The 16,022-nt window shown below is 33.6% G+C and overlaps 1 protein-coding gene across 1 annotated transcript in view; it reads right to left on the bottom strand.

Moving 5' to 3' along the window:
- The window catches only part of LOC134283911 (uncharacterized), a 59,220-nt gene extending 45,178 nt beyond the window's left edge, over nucleotides 1-14,042 (bottom strand). The window contains exon 1 of the mRNA XM_062847420.1: nucleotides 13,259-14,042. The gene's annotated coding sequence lies outside the window, so the exon portion shown is untranslated. The remainder of the gene's footprint in view (nucleotides 1-13,258) is intronic.
- Between the last annotated feature and the right edge of the window lie 1,980 nt (nucleotides 14,043-16,022).

The raw sequence follows: 16,022 nt of genomic DNA, 5'->3' as shown, positions 1-16,022 counted from the left end.
AAATGCATTGGACTCTTCTCAGAAGTGTATTTGATGATTCTGAGTTGGTCTCGTTAGGGGTCATTGCAAAATACGTAACATTTTTTCCTGCTAATGATGGGTATGGGACATGGCCATATATTGGCAATATTTGGCTATTTCTCATCTCGGCAGGCACAACTTAATAAAGTAAATGCATTGGACTCTTCTCAGACGTGTATTTGATGATTCTGAGTTGGTCTCGTTAGGGGTCATTGCAAAATACGTAACTTTTTTTACTACTATTGATGAGTATGGGATATGGCCATATATAGGCAATATTTGGTTATTTCTCATCTCGGCAGGCACAACTTAATAAAGTAAATGCATTGGACTCTTCTCAGACGTGTATTTGATTATTCTGAGTTGGTCTCGTTAGGGGTCATTGCAAAATACGTAACATTTTTTTCCTACTATTGATAAGTATGGGACATGGCCATATATAGGCGATATTTGGCTATTTCTCATCTCGGCAGGCACAACTTAATAAAGTAAATGCATTGGACTCTTCTCAGACGTGTATTTGATGATTCTGAGTTGGTCTCGTTAGGGGTCATTGCAAAATACGTAACTTTTTTTTACTACTATTGATGAGTATGGGATATGGCCATATATAGGCAATATTTGGTTATTTCTCATCTCGGCAGGCACAACTTAATAAAGTAAATGCATTGGACTCTTCTCAGACGTGTATTTGATGATTCTGAGTTGGTCTCGTTAGGGGTCATTGCAAAATACGTAACATTTTTTTCCTACTATTGATGAGTATGGGATATGGCCATATATAGGCAATATTTGGCTATTTCTTATCTCGGCAGGCACAACTTAATAAAGTAAATGCATTGGACTCTTCTCAGAAGTGTATTTGATTATTCTGAGTTGGTCTCGTTAGGGGTCATTGCAAAATACGTAACTTTTATTCCTGCTAATGATGGGTATGGAACATAGCCATATATTGGCAATATTTGGCTATTTCTCATCTCGGCAGGCACAACTTAATAAAGTAAATGCATTGGACTCTTCTCAGAAGTGTATTTGATGATTCTGAGTTGGTCTCGTTAGGGGTCATTTTAAAATACGTAACATTTTTTCCTGCTAATGATGGGTATGGGACATGGCCATATATTGGCAATATTTGGCTATTTCTCATCTCGGCAGGCACAACTTAATAAAGTAAATGCATTGGACTCTTCTCAGACGTGTATTTGATTATTCTGAGTTGGTCTCGTTAGGGGTCATTGCAAAATACGTGACATTTTTTCCTGCTAATGATGGGTATGGGACATGGCCATATATAGGCAATATTTGGTTATTTCTCATCTCGGCAGGCACAACTTAATAAAGTAAATGCATTGGACTCTTCTCAGAAGTGTATTTGATGATTCTGAGTTGGTCTCGTTAGGGGTCATTTTAAAATACGTAACATTTTTTCCTGCTAATGATGGGTATGGGACATGGCCATATATTGGCAATATTTGGCTATTTCTCATCTCGGCAGGCACAACTTAATAAAGTAAATGCATTGGACTCTTCTCAGAAGTGTATTTGATGATTCTGAGTTGGTCTCGTTAGGGGTCATTGCAAAATACGTAACATTTTTTCCTGCTAATGATGGGTATGAGACATGGATATATATAGGCAATATTTGGCTATTTCTCATCTCGGCAGGCACAACTTAATAAAGTAAATGCATTGGACTCTTCTCAGAAGTGTATTTGATGATTCTGAGTTGGTCTCGTTAGGGGTCATTGCAAAATACGTAACATTTTTTCCTGCTAATGATGGGTATGGAACATGGATATATATAGGCAATATTTGGCTATTTCTCATCTCGGCAGGCACAACTTAATAAAGTAAATGCATTGGACTCTTCTCAGACGTGTATTTGATTATTCTGAGTTGGTCTCGTTAGGGGTCATTGCAAAATACGTAACATTTTTCCTGCTAATGATGGGTATGGGACATGGCCATATATAGGCAATATTTGGCTATTTCTCATCTCGGCAAGCACAACTTAATAAAGTAAATGCATTGGACTCTTCTCAGAAGTGTATTTGATGATTCTGAGTTGGTCTCGTTAGGGGTCATTGCAAAATACGTAACATTTTTTCCTGCTAATGATGGGTATGGGACATGGCCATATATTGGCAATATTTGGCTATTTCTCATCTCGGCAGGCACAACTTAATAAAGTAAATGCATTGGACTCTTCTCAGAAGTGTATTTGATGATTCTGAGTTGGTCTCGTTAGGGGTCATTGCAAAATACGTAACATTTTTTCCTGCTAATGATGGGTATGGGACATGGCCATATATTGGCAATATTTGGCTATTTCTCATCTCGGCAGGCACAACTTAATAAAGTAAATGCATTGGACTCTTCTCAGACGTGTATTTGATGATTCTGAGTTGGTCTCGTTAGGGGTCATTGCAAAATACGTAACATTTTTTTCCTACTATTGATGAGTATGGGATATGGCCATATATAGGCGATATTTGGCTATTTCTTATCTCGGCAGGCACAACTTAATAAAGTAAATGCATTGGACTCTTCTCAGAAGTGTATTTGATGATTCTGAGTTGGTCTCGTTAGGGGTCATTGCAAAATACGTAACATTTTTTCCTGCTAATGATGGGTATGGGACATGGCCATATATTGGCAATATTTGGCTATTTCTCATCTCGGCAGGCACAACTTAATAAAGTAAATGCATTGGACTCTTCTCAGAAGTGTATTTGATGATTCTGAGTTGGTCTCGTTAGGGGTCATTGCAAAATACGTAACATTTTTTCCTGCTAATGATGGGTATGGGACATGGCCATATATTGGCAATATTTGGCTATTTCTCATCTCGGCAGGCACAACTTAATAAAGTAAATGCATTGGACTCTTCTCAGACGTGTATTTGATGATTCTGAGTTGGTCTCGTTAGGGGTCATTGCAAAATACGTAACATTTTTTTCCTACTATTGATGAGTATGGGATATGGCCATATATAGGCGATATTTGGCTATTTCTTATCTCGGCAGGCACAACTTAATAAAGTAAATGCATTGGACTCTTCTCAGAAGTGTATTTGATGATTCTGAGTTGGTCTCGTTAAGGGTCATTGCAAAATACGTAACATTTTTTCCTGCTAATGATGGGTATGGGACATGGCCATATATTGGCAATATTTGGCTATTTCTCATCTCGGCAGGCACAACTTAATAAAGTAAATGCATTGGACTCTTCTCAGACGTGTATTTGATGATTCTGAGTTGGTCTCGTTAGGGGTCATTGCAAAATACGTAACATTTTTTTCCTACTATTGATGAGTATGGGATATGTCCATATATAGGCGATATTTGGCTATTTCTTATCTCGGCAGGCACAACTTAATAAAGTAAATGCATTGGATACTTCTCAGAAGTGTATTTGATGATTCTGAGTTGGTCTCGTTAGGGGTCATTGCAAAATACGTAACATTTTTTCCTGCTAATGATGGGTATGGGACATGGCCATATATTGGCAATATTTGGCTATTTCTCATCTCGGCAGGCACAACTTAATAAAGTAAATGCATTGGACTCTTCTCAGACGTGTATTTGATGATTCTGAGTTGGTCTCGTTAGGGGTCATTGCAAAATACGTAACTTTTTTTTCCTACTATTGATGAGTATGGGATATGGCCATATATAGGCAATATTTGGCTATTTCTTATCTCGGCAGTCACAACTTAATAAAGTAAATGCATTGGACTCTTCTCAGAAGTGTATTTGATGATTCTGAGTTGGTCTCGTTAGGGGTCATTGCAAAATACGTAACTTTTTTTTCCTACTATTGATGAGTATGGGATATGGCCATATATAGGCAATATTTGGCTATTTCTCAACTAGGCAGGCACAACCTAATGAAAAAAGGCACTGGACTCTTCTTAGAAGTGTATTTGATGATTCTGAGTTGGTCTCGTTAGGGGTCATTGAAAAATACCTAACATTTTTCACTGCTACCGGTGGGTATAGGACATGGCCATATATAGGCAATATTTGGCTATTTCTCAACTAGGCAGGCACAACTTAATAAAGTAAATGCATTGGACTCTTCTCAGAAGTGTATTTGATGAGTCTGAGTTGGTCTCGTTAGGGGTCATTGCAAAATACGTAACATTTTTTTCCTACTATTGATGAGTAGGGGATATGGCCATATAAAGGCAATATTTGGCTATTTCTCATCTCGGCAGGCACAACTTAATAAAGTAAATGCATTGGACTCTTCTCAGAAGTGTATTTGATGATTCTGAGTTGGTCTCGTTAGGGGTCATTGCAAAATACGTAACTTTTATTCCTGCTAATGATGGGTATGGAACATGGCCATATATTGGCAATATTTGGCTATTTCTCATCTCGGCAGGCACAACTTAATAAAGTAAATGCATTGGACTCTTCTCAGAAGTGTATTTGATGATTCTGAGTTGGTCTCGTTAGGGGTCATTTTAAAATAAGTAACATTTTTTCCTGCTAATGATGGGTATGGGACATGGCCATATATTGGCAATATTTGGCTATTTCTCATCTCGGCAGGCACAACTTAATAAAGTAAATGCATTGGACTCTTCTCAGAAGTGTATTTGATGATTCTGAGTTGGTCTCGTTAGGGGTCATTGCAAAATACGTAACATTTTTTCCTGCTAATGATGGGTATGGGACATGGCCATATATTGGCAATATTTGGCTATTTCTCATCTCGGCAGGCACAACTTAATAAAGTAAATGCATTGGACTCTTCTCAGACGTGTATTTGATGATTCTGAGTTGGTCTCGTTAGGGGTCATTGCAAAATACGTAACATTTTTTTTCCTACTATTGATGAGTATGGGATATGGCCATATATAGGCAATATTTGGCTATTTCTTATCTCGGCAGGCACAACTTAATAAAGTAAATGCATTGGACTCTTCTCAGAAGTGTATTTGATGAGTCTGAGTTGGTCTCGTTAGGGGTCATTGCAAAATACGTAACATTTTTTTCCTACTATTGATGAGTAGGGGATATGGCCATATAAAGGCAATATTTGGCTATTTCTCATCTCGGCAGGCACAACTTAATAAAGTAAATGCATTGGACTCTTCTCAGAAGTGTATTTGATGATTCTGAGTTGGTCTCGTTAGGGGTCATTGCAAAATACGTAACTTTTTTTCCTGCTAATGATGGGTATGGGACATGGCCATATATAGGCGATATTTGGCTATTTCTCATCTCGGCAGGCACAACTTAATAAAGTAAATGCATTGGACTCTTCTCAGACGTGTATTTGATGATTCTGAGTTGGTCTCGTTAAGGGGTCATTGCAAAATACGTAACTTTTATTCCTGCTAATGATGGGTATGGAACATGGCCATATATTGGCAATATTTGGCTATTTCTCATCTCGGCAGGCACAACTTAATAAAGTAAATGCATTGGACTCTTCTCAGAAGTGTATTTGATGATTCTGAGTTGGTCTCGTTAGGGGTCATTTTAAAATACGTAACATTTTTTCCTGCTAATGATGGGTATGGGACATGGCCATATATTGGCAATATTTGGCTATTTCTCATCTCGGCAGGCACAACTTAATAAAGTAAATGCATTGGACTCTTCTCAGACGTGTATTTGATGATTCTGAGTTGGTCTCGTTAGGGGTCATTGCAAAATACGTAACATTTTTTTCCTACTATTGATGAGTATGGGATATGTCCATATATAGGCGATATTTGGCTATTTCTTATCTCGGCAGGCACAACTTAATAAAGTAAATGCATTGGATACTTCTCAGAAGTGTATTTGATGATTCTGAGTTGGTCTCGTTAGGGGTCATTGCAAAATACGTAACATTTTTTCCTGCTAATGATGGGTATGGGACATGGCCATATATTGGCAATATTTGGCTATTTCTCATCTCGGCAGGCACAACTTAATAAAGTAAATGCATTGGACTCTTCTCAGACGTGTATTTGATGATTCTGAGTTGGTCTCGTTAGGGGTCATTGCAAAATACGTAACTTTTTTTTCCTACTATTGATGAGTATGGGATATGGCCATATATAGGCAATATTTGGCTATTTCTTATCTCGGCAGTCACAACTTAATAAAGTAAATGCATTGGACTCTTCTCAGAAGTGTATTTGATGATTCTGAGTTGGTCTCGTTAGGGGTCATTGCAAAATACGTAACTTTTTTTTTCCTACTATTGATGAGTATGGGATATGGCCATATATAGGCAATATTTGGCTATTTCTCAACTAGGCAGGCACAACCTAATGAAAAAAGGCACTGGACTCTTCTAAGAAGTGTATTTGATGATTCTGAGTTGGTCTCGTTAGGGGTCATTGAAAAATACCTAACATTTTTCACTGCTACCGGTGGGTATAGGACATGGCCATATATAGGCAATATTTGGCTATTTCTCAACTAGGCAGGCACAACTTAATAAAGTAAATGCATTGGACTCTTCTCAGAAGTGTATTTGATGAGTCTGAGTTGGTCTCGTTAGGGGTCATTGCAAAATACGTAACATTTTTTTCCTACTATTGATGAGTAGGGGATATGGCCATATAAAGGCAATATTTGGCTATTTCTCATCTCGGCAGGCACAAATTAATAAAGTAAATGCATTGGACTCTTCTCAGAAGTGTATTTGATGATTCTGAGTTGGTCTCGTTAGGGGTCATTGCAAAATACGTAACTTTTATTCCTGCTAATGATGGGTATGGGACATGGATATATATAGGCAATATTTGGCAATTTCTCATCTCGGCAGGCACAACTTAATAAAGTAAATGCATTGGACTCTTCTCAGACGTGTATTTGATGATTCTGAGTTGGTCTCGTTAAGGGGTCATTGCAAAATACGTAACATTTTTTCCTGCTAATGATGGGTATGGAACATGGCCATATATTGGCAATATTTGGCTATTTCTCATCTCGGCAGGCACAACTTAATAAAGTAAATGCATTGGACTCTTCTCAGAAGTGTATTTGATGATTCTGAGTTGGTCTCGTTAGGGTTCATTTTAAAATACGTAACATTTTTTCCTGCTAATGATGGGTATGGGACATGGCCATATATTGGCAATATTTGGCTATTTCTCATCTCGGCAGGCACAACTTAATAAAGTAAATGCATTGGACTCTTCTCAGAAGTGTATTTAATGATTCTGAGTTGGTCTCGTTAGGGGTCATTGCAAAATACGTAACATTTTTTCCTGCTAATGATGGGTATGGGACATGGCCATATATTGGCAATATTTGGCTATTTCTCATCTCGGCAGGCACAACTTAATAAAGTAAATGCATTGGACTCTTCTCAGACGTGTATTTGATGATTCTGAGTTGGTCTCGTTAGGGGTCATTGCAAAATACGTAACATTTTTTTTCCTACTATTGATGAGTATGGGATATGGCCATATATAGGCAATATTTGGCTATTTCTTATCTCGGCAGGCACAACTTAATAAAGTAAATGCATTGGACTCTTCTCAGAAGTGTATTTGATGATTCTGAGTTGGTCTCGTTAGGGGTCATTGCAAAATACGTAACTTTTTTTTTCCTACTATTGATGAGTATGGGACATGGCCATATATAGGCAATATTTGGCTATTTCTCATCTCGGCAGGCACAACTTAATAAAGTAAATGCATTGGGCTCTTCTCAGACGTGTATTTGATGATTCTGAGCTGGTCTCGTTAGGGGTCATTGCAAAAAAAGTAACATTTTTTTCCTACTATTGATGAGTATGGGATATGGCCATATATAGGCGATATTTGGCTATTTCTTATCTCGGCAGGCACAACTTAATAAAGTAAATGCATTGGACTCTTCTCAGAAGTGTATTTGATTATTCTGAGTTGGTCTCGTTAGGGGTCATTGCAAAATACGTAACATTTTTTCCTGCTAATGATGGGTATGGGACATGGCCATATATAGGCAATATTTGGTTATTTCTCATCTCGGCAGGCACAACTTAATAAAGTAAATGCATTGGACTCTTCTCAGAAGTGTATTTGATGATTCTGAGTTGGTCTCGTTAGGGGTCATTTCAAAATACGTAACATTTTTTCCTGCTAATGATGGGTATGGGACATGGCCATATATAGGCAATATTTGGTTATTTCTCATCTCGGCAGGCACAACTTAATAAAGTAAATGCATTGGACTCTTCTCAGAAGTGTATTTGATGATTCTGAGTTGGTCTCGTTAGGGGTCATTTTAAAATACATAACATTTTTTCCTGCTAATGATGGGTATGGGACATGGCCATATATTGGCAATATTTGGCTATTTCTCATCTCGGCAGGCACAACTTAATAAAGTAAATGCATTGGACTCTTCTCAGAAGTGTATTTGATGATTCTGAGTTGGTCTCGTTAGGGGTCATTGCAAAATACGTAACATTTTTTCCTGCTAATGATGGGTATGGGACATGGCCATATATTGGCAATATTTGGCTATTTCTCATCTCGGCAGGCACAACTTAATAAAGTAAATGCATTGGACTCTTCTCAGACGTGTATTTGATGATTCTGAGTTGGTCTCGTTAGGGGTCATTGCAAAATACGTAACATTTTTTTCCTACTATTGATGAGTATGGGATATGGCCATATATAGGCAATATTTGGCTATTTCTTATCTCGGCAGGCACAACTTAATAAAGTAAATGCATTGGACTCTTCTCAGAAGTGTATTTGATGATTCTGAGTTGGTCTCGTTAGGGGTCATTGCAAAATACGTAACTTTTTTTTTTCCTACTATTGATGAGTATGGGACATGGCCATATATAGGCAATATTTGGCTATTTCTCATCTCGGCAGGCACAACTTAATAAAGTAAATGCATTGGGCTCTTCTCAGACGTGTATTTGATGATTCTGAGCTGGTCTCGTTAGGGGTCATTGCAAAATACGTAACATTTTTTTCCTACTATTGATGAGTATGGGATATGGCCATATATAGGCGATATTTGGCTATTTCTTATCTCGGCAGGCACAACTTAATAAAGTAAATGCATTGGACTCTTCTCAGAAGTGTATTTGATTATTCTGAGTTGGTCTCGTTAGGGGTCATTGCAAAATACGTAACATTTTTTCCTGCTAATGATGGGTATGGGACATGGCCATATATAGGCAATATTTGGTTATTTCTCATCTCGGCAGGCACAACTTAATAAAGTAAATACATTGGACTCTTCTCAGAAGTGTATTTGATGATTCTGAGTTGGTCTCGTTAGGGATCATTTCAAAATACGTAACATTTTTTCCTGCTAATGATGGGTATGGGACATGGCCATATATAGGCGATATTTGGCTATTTCTCATCTCGGCAGGCACAACTTAATAAAGTAAATGCATTGGACTCTTCTCAGACGTGTATTTGATGATTCTGAGTTGGTCTCGTTAGGGGTCATTGCAAAATACGTAACATTTTTTTCCTACTATTGATGAGTATGGGACATGGCCATATATAGGCGATATTTGGCTATTTCTCATCTCGGCAGGCACAACTTAATAAAGTAAATGCATTGGACTCTTCTCAGAAGTGTATTTGATGATTCTGAGTTGGTCTCGTTAGGGGTCATTTTAAAATACGTAACATTTTTTCCTGCTAATGATGGGTATGGGACATGGCCATATATTGGCAATATTTGGCTATTTCTCATCTCGGCAGGCACAACTTAATAAAGTAAATGCATTGGACTCTTCTCAGAAGTGTATTTGATGATTCTGAGTTGGTCTCGTTAGGGGTCATTGCAAAATACGTAACATTTTTTCCTGCTAATGATGGGTATGGGACATGGATATATATAGGCAATATTTGGCTATTTCTCATCTCGGCAGGCACAACTTAATAAAGTAAATGCATTGGACTCTTCTCAGACGTGTATTTGATTATTCTGAGTTGGTCTCGTTAGGGGTCATTGCAAAATACGTAACATTTTTCCTGCTAATGATGGGTATGGGACATGGCCATATATAGGCAATATTTGGCTATTTCTCATCTCGGCAAGCACAACTTAATAAAGTAAATGCATTGGACTCTTCTCAGAAGTGTATTTGATGATTCTGAGTTGGTCTCGTTAGGGGTCATTGCAAAATACGTAACATTTTTTCCTGCTAATGATGGGTATGGGACATGGCCATATATTGGCAATATTTGGCTATTTCTCATCTCGGCAGGCACAACTTAATAAAGTAAATGCATTGGACTCTTCTCAGAAGTGTATTTGATGATTCTGAGTTGGTCTCGTTAGGGGTCATTGCAAAATACGTAACATTTTTTCCTGCTAATGATGGGTATGGGACATGGCCATATATTGGCAATATTTGGCTATTTCTCATCTCGGCAGGCACAACTTAATAAAGTAAATGCATTGGACTCTTCTCAGACGTGTATTTGATGATTCTGAGTTGGTCTCGTTAGGGGTCATTGCAAAATACGTAACATTTTTTTCCTACTATTGATGAGTATGGGATATGGCCATATATAGGCGATATTTGGCTATTTCTTATCTCGGCAGGCACAACTTAATAAAGTAAATGCATTGGACTCTTCTCAGAAGTGTATTTGATGATTCTGAGTTGGTCTCGTTAGGGGTCATTGCAAAATACGTAACTTTTTTTCCTGCTAATGATGGGTATGGGACATGGCCATATATTGGCAATATTTGGCTATTTCTCATCTCGGCAGGCACAACTTAATAAAGTAAATGCATTGGACTCTTCTCAGAAGTGTATTTGATGATTCTGAGTTGGTCTCGTTAGGGGTCATTGCAAAATACGTAACTTTAATTCCTGCTAATGATGGGTATGGGACATGGCCATATATAGGCAATATTTGGTTATTTCTCATCTCGGCAGGCACAACTCAATAAAGTAAATGCATTGGACTCTTCTCAGAAGTGTATTTGATGATTCTGAGTTGGTCTCGTTAGGGGTCATTTCAAAATACGTAACATTTTTTCCTGCTAATGATGGGTATGGGACATGGCCATATATTGGCAATATTTGGCTATTTTCCATCTCGGCAGGCACAACTTAATAAAGTAAATGCATTGGACTCTTCTCAGACGTGTATTTGATGATTCTGAGTTGGTCTCGTTAGGGGTCATTGCAAAATACGTAACATTTTTTTCCTACTATTGATGAGTATGGGACATGGCCATATATAGGCGATATTTGGCTATTTCTCATCTCGGCAGGCACAACTCAATAAAGTAAATACATTGGACTCTTCTCAGAAGTGTATTTGATGATTCTGAGTTGGTCTCGTTAGGGATCATTTCAAAATACGTAACATTTTTTCCTGCTAATGATGGGTATGGGACATGGCCATATATAGGCGATATTTGGCTATTTCTCATCTCGGCAGGCACAACTTAATAAAGTAAATGCATTGGACTCTTCTCAGACGTGTATTTGATGATTCTGAGTTGGTCTCGTTAGGGGTCATTGCAAAATACGTAACATTTTTTTCCTACTATTGATGAGTATGGGACATGGCCATATATAGGCGATATTTGGCTATTTCTCATCTCGGCAGGCACAACTTAATAAAGTAAATGCATTGGACTCTTCTCAGAAGTGTATTTGATGATTCTGAGTTGGTCTCGTTAGGGGTCATTTTAAAATACGTAACATTTTTTCCTGCTAATGATGGGTATGGGACATGGCCATATATTGGCAATATTTGGCTATTTCTCATCTCGGCAGGCACAACTTAATAAAGTAAATGCATTGGACTCTTCTCAGACGTGTATTTGATTATTATGAGTTGGTCTCGTTAGGGGTCATTGCAAAATACGTAACATTTTTCCTGCTAATGATGGGTATGGGACATGGCCATATATAGGCAATATTTGGCTATTTCTCATCTCGGCAGGCACAACTTAATAAAGTAAATGCATTGGACTCTTCTCAGACGTGTATTTGATTATTCTGAGTTGGTCTCGTTAGGGGTCATTGCAAAATACGTAACTTTTTTTTCCTACTATTGATGAGTATGGGATATGGTCATATGTAGGCAATATTTGGCTATTTCTCATATCGGCAGGCACAACTCAATAAAGTAAATGCATTGGACTTTTCTCAGAAGTGTATTTGATGATTCTGAGTTGGTCTCGTTAGGGGTCATTGAAAAATACGTAACATTTTTTTCCTACTGCTTAAGGTTATGGGGCATGAGCAAATGTAGGCTTTATTCTTGTTTATTGCTAAAATAGGCATGTTTTCTGTACTCATCAAATACGAACTTCGTGAATAAGTGTTAATTGAGAATTGCGTTAAAAAAATGAAAAAGCTAAAATGATCAACAAACTACATACAGAAAATAAGAATAACCGAGTCATAATTCAGAAAACGTGTTTTTTCCTTTGAATTTTGAGAAAAGTTTGGATAATTTGCAATTCTCAATTGAGAAAATAAATTCAAATTCCGATTTTCAACTGCTCGCATAAGTCCTGTTCAATGAAGTAGGTTGAACATGGTCGAAGTTGCTGCTGCATCCTGCGCTTACCCATTTGTCTACGAATTGGCTTCATTGAACAGGACTATAAATATTTTATTAATTTTATTATTATTATATTAATTTTATTAATTTATTAATTTTATTAATTTATTAATTTCTGGTGTTCGATTTGCATAGGGCGAATCTGTATAAAAATCACAGCAAACATACGACCTATTCACATCGAACTCCATCGAACTGCAGTTTCGATTGGAATGGCAAGAATGCCCCGTGCACGGACATCGTTTTAAAAACGAGTTTTGCGCTAGCAACTTGCATGCAAGCATCAGTTCAATAACGCCCCTATCTACTGCTACGCCCTGTTTGCTAGCGCGATCCGATGTCTCGCGCATTTAACTTAGCTGTTAAAAAGGTGATATGTTTCACTAAAGAACACTACATTACAATAATCAAAATGAAACTCCTTCACTTTAATACCGTCAACCCCTGCGAACTTGGCCAGGGATATAACACATCATAGTAACATTACACTCTCAAATGTTATGAAGTTAGTTTAAATAAAGTTCCAATCACTGTACGAACATATCACTCGTAGTTCTTTCTACGGCTCCGATATAAACTAATAACTATCAATAAATTGAATACCAAGCTAAAAGTTTGAAAAGCTTGAAGACTTATTACGAATTGTAAGTTTATTGTGATTCACAAAAACATCAAAGGGTGAAATAAATAATGTTAAGAAAAAAAAACTAGTTTACTTACCAGCATAAAGGATTTCAATACGAGCTTCGAAACGAAATAGAATCCAACAGCAAACAATTTCTTCCTCATAAATAGCTTACATATTCTGAAATACCCATTATATCCAGCCACCAAACCATCCTCTTGAATGATACACACTGGTCATTCAAATAATCCCCAACACTGGGCACTTGACCCTCCTTGCGCACTCATCCCCTTCCCAAAAGCCCATCACACGTAAGATCACCAACTTTTTGCAGAGGGGACTTCTTCCTCCGCTTGTGTACGGTACCAATTTTTCATCACTGAAATAACCACTCCAAATTCGCATTTCACACCGAAAAAACACTTCCTTCACTTGAATCACCGCTTCGGCCTCCGAATGGGACCATTTTGCACTACCATCGACCGGGAAAGCATCACTTTTCCGACAAAAATGTTCCGCCGTCGTAATGGCGTTTGTTTTTGTTTCGCAAATTATTTTTGACAAAATTCCTCTTTCTTTTCGCTCTCTCCGCTCCCAGCACGGAGGAAGTTAGGCGTTCGACACTGTTAGGCATTGGTTAGACATGTTGCTCATCGAAAATTTTTGGAGAGCATAAATCATAACTCCGAATTTATGCTGAATGTTCGATTTTTTCGCGCATCGTTGACAGTTGAGCAAATGGCAAGTGGAAAAAAACTTTGTTGATTGCGGCAGCTTGTAAATCGCGTTCGTCGGTCGAGAGAATGAAAAAAAATCTCGTCTCAGTTAGTTAAACCCGTACCATTTCCGTTCAGTTAAACCGTTTCCGTCGTTCGGTTGTCCAACCCGTCAATTCCTCGTCGCTGCTCTTGGCCACTAAGTCCGTTTCGTTCTCGTCGTATTGTCGCCGGAACCAGTCATCTCCAAAACAGTGTCCGATTCCGTTAAGTTTGGCTTCATCGAGCCGGTGAGTAACTTTAATTTTAATTTAATCTTTCATTTAATTTGATTTATTTTTCATTTAGTTTAAATTTAAATTCATTTCAATTAAATTTTGATTAAATTTTAATTAAATTTTATTTAAATTTTAATTAAATTTTAATTAAATTTTAATTTAATTAAAAATTAAAATTAAAATTAAAATTAAAATTAAAATTAAAACTAAAATAAAAATTAAAATTAAAATTAAAATTAAAATTAAAATTAAATTAAAATTAAAACTAAAATTAAAATTAAAATTAAAATTAAAATTAAAATTAAAATTAAAATTAAAATTAAAATTAAAATTAAAATTAAAATTAAAATTAAAATTAAAATTAAAATTAAAATTAAAATTAAAATTAAAATTAAAATTAAAATTAAAATTAAAATTAAAATTAAAATTAAAATTAAAATTAAAATTAAAATTAAAATTAAAATTAAAATTAAAATTAAAATTAAAATTAAAATTAAAATTAAAATTAAAATTAAAATTAAAATTAAAATTAAAATTAAAATTAAAATTAAAATTAAAATTAAAATTAAAATTAAAATTAAAATTAAAATTAAAATTAAAATTAAAATTAAAATTAAAATTAAAATTAAAATTAAAATTAAAATTAAAATTAAAATTAAAATTAAAATTAAAATTAAAATTAAAATTAAAATTAAAATTAAAATTAAAATTAAAATTAAAATTAAAATTAAAATTAAAATTAAAATTAAAATTAAAATTAAAATTAAAATTAAAATTAAAATTAAAATTAAAATTAAAATTAAAATTAAAATTAAAATTAAAATTAAAATTAAAATTAAAATTAAAATTAAAATTAAAATTAAAATTAAAATTAAAATTAAAATTAAAATTAAAATTAAAATTAAAATTAAAATTAAAATTAAAATTAAAATTAAAATTAAAATTAAAATTAAAATTAAAATTAAAATTAAAATTAAAATTAAAATTAAAATTAAAATTAAAATTAAAATTAAAATTAAAATTAAAATTAAAATTAAAATTAAAATTAAAATTAAAATTAAAATTAAAATTAAAATTAAAATTAAAATTAAAATTAAAATTAAAATTAAAATTAAAATTAAAATTAAAATTAAAATTAAAATTAAAATTAAAATTAAAATTAAAATTAAAATTAAAATTAAAATTAAAATTAAAATTAAAATTAAAATTAAAATTAAAATTAAAATTAAAATTAAAATTAAAATTAAAATTAAAATTAAAATTAAAATTAAAATTAAAATTAAAATTAAAATTAAAATTAAAATTAAAATTAAAATTAAAATTAAAATTAAAATTAAAATTAAAATTAAAATTAAAATTAAAATTAAAATTAAAATTAAAATTAAAATTAAAATTAAAATTAAAATTAAAATTAAAATTAAAATTAAAATTAAAATTAAAATTAAAATTAAAATTAAAATTAAAATTAAAATTAAAATTAAAATTAAAATTAAAATTAAAATTAAAATTAAAATTAAAATTAAAATTAAAATTAAAATTAAAATTAAAATTAAAATTAAAATTAAAATTAAAATTAAAATTAAAATTAAAATTAAAATTAAAATTAAAATTAAAATTAAAATTAAAATTAAAATTAAAATTAAAATTAAAATTAAAATTAAAATTAAAATTAAAATTAAAATTAAAATTAAAATTAAAATTAAAATTAAAATTAAAATTAAAATTAAAATTAAAATTAAAATTAAAATTAAAATTAAAATTAAAATTAAAATTAAAATTAAAATTAAAATTAAAATTAAAATTAAAATTAAAATTAAAATTAAAATTAAAATTAAAATTAAAATTAAAATTAAAATTAAAATTAA

Source organism: Aedes albopictus, chromosome 1 (assembly GCF_035046485.1).
Source record: "Aedes albopictus strain Foshan chromosome 1, AalbF5, whole genome shotgun sequence".
Taxonomy (NCBI): domain Eukaryota; kingdom Metazoa; phylum Arthropoda; class Insecta; order Diptera; family Culicidae; genus Aedes; species Aedes albopictus.
The sequence above is the reverse complement of the archived record's forward strand: the minus strand, read 5'-3'. Positions and strand labels throughout refer to the sequence as shown.